Consider the following 1,703-nt stretch of genomic DNA (forward strand, 5'->3'; position numbering starts at 1 on the left):
TCCCTCTTGCCAATACATGAGATGCTGCATATTTGATGAGAACAATTAAATAAGAGTTTTGTAAATGCGTTTTAAGCTCCAAAGCTGACTTTCCTTCCCCCCCCCCCTTCTAGATTAGTAAGGCTTTCCCATTTTAACACTAATTTCTCTACACACATCACTTAACAAAGCTAGAAACCGCAAAGAGAATGCTTGTTAAGAAAATGAAAGCATGGAAATGCTTAAAAATGGGATAAATAAGGAAACTACCGAAGCACAGAGTTGGCGTGGATGGGTAATAACCCATATCTGGTCCCACCAATCATGGCAGGTTTTGGAGATATCCGAGGTAGAGTGTCCAACAACTTCTGGAGAACAGAGAGCCGTTCTGCTGAACGTTGCTGTACAAAACCTCCCCTGCTCCAGTTTGTGCCCATCACCTCCAACTGAGGCACTGAGCACCACTGGGCAGAGCATTGCTCTGTGCTCCCATCAGGAGAGTTTTGCCACCGACGAGGATGGGATTCGAACCCACGCGTGCAGAGCACAATGGATTAGCAGTCCATCGCCTTAACCACTCGGCCACCTCGTCTGCCAAATTTGGATGCTGAAGATGCAGTAAAGCTCCGCTTTATCGTCGTTATCAGAGTGATTTATAATTAGACATGGCTGTGGGTTGCCGTTAAGCTCTCCTCCATTGATCTATGCTATACTGCATTTTTTAAAAGACTGCCAATGCACCAATCCTGTCTGTTTATTTCAACGCCACTGATAGCATTAAGAAATCCTAAGGCTGCCACTTAGTTTTGTGATTTCCAATTCTTTATTTGTTTGTTTAAAGCACGATTCAACCCCGAACAAGAGCTGCGGATGGGTTTAATCACAGTTTTGTGCTAATAATGCTCAGAGCTAACTCAAATCCAGGAGTTAATGCACTCTTCTGAGTCACACGGGGCAGAGCGCTTGGCCTCTGGATTTGGTTTTTCATTTCCACGTCCAACCCAACCTGAGGTTTTAAAAGAGAAGAGCTGACACCAGTCTCCACTGTCGCTTCAGCTAAAGCTCCTTTGTCTCTCCACGAAGGGATAATTATGGGAAAGCCTCTGTCATCCCTTTGAATTTAAGAGTGGCACTGGGGAGGGAGCAGCTTTTCAAACCCAAAGGTCTCCCATAGCCCCGGGTGGATGCATCTCACTGCCTGTTCCCCATCCCAATGGCATCAGCCTGGACCTGCGTGGGAGGGAGGGTTAAACGATGCCAGCAGCCCTACAGCAGAGGAGCGTGCATGGTCAACATTTGAAAAAAAATAGCATTGCATGCTTCTTAATTGTCCGTCACTGAAGCAGCACGTCGTGCCCTGTGGGACCGCTCGTTTATTTCCCTGCCATCACCTATTAACATCAGGTAGGCTGAGTCAGCCATTGGAAAGCACGAGCCCTTCAGAAGGGAAACAGCGTGATTCTGTACCAAAATATTTGAATGTCTGACTAATGAATGTTCTAACAGCTTCACCCAACTGCTCCCACGGGGCTCTGCTTTCATTCCGTATTCCCTCTGAAGTGTTTGTTTGCAAGTGGATTCTCTTTCAAGTGTGCCTGTTGCTGATAGGCTTCTGTAGGAGCGATTTAACACAGCTATCTGGAACCTCTGACCGCTCCATTATTTGGCACTAACGCTGTCCCTTCCATTCCTGACCATTTGGGGTAAATGATGCTCATTACAAT

At 46.4% G+C, this 1,703-nt stretch overlaps 1 non-coding gene across 1 annotated transcript; it reads right to left on the reverse strand.

Moving 5' to 3' along the window:
- Positions 1-489: 489 nt before the first annotated feature.
- TRNAS-GCU (transfer RNA serine (anticodon GCU)) lies at positions 490-571 on the reverse strand. Its single transcript has one exon. It is a non-coding gene; the product is annotated as a tRNA-Ser (tRNA).
- Positions 572-1,703: the final 1,132 nt, after the last annotated feature.

The sequence above is a fragment of the Phasianus colchicus genome, chromosome 26 (genome assembly GCF_987193195.1).
Source record: "Phasianus colchicus chromosome 26, bPhaCol1.hap1.1, whole genome shotgun sequence".
NCBI classification, from domain to species: domain Eukaryota; kingdom Metazoa; phylum Chordata; class Aves; order Galliformes; family Phasianidae; genus Phasianus; species Phasianus colchicus.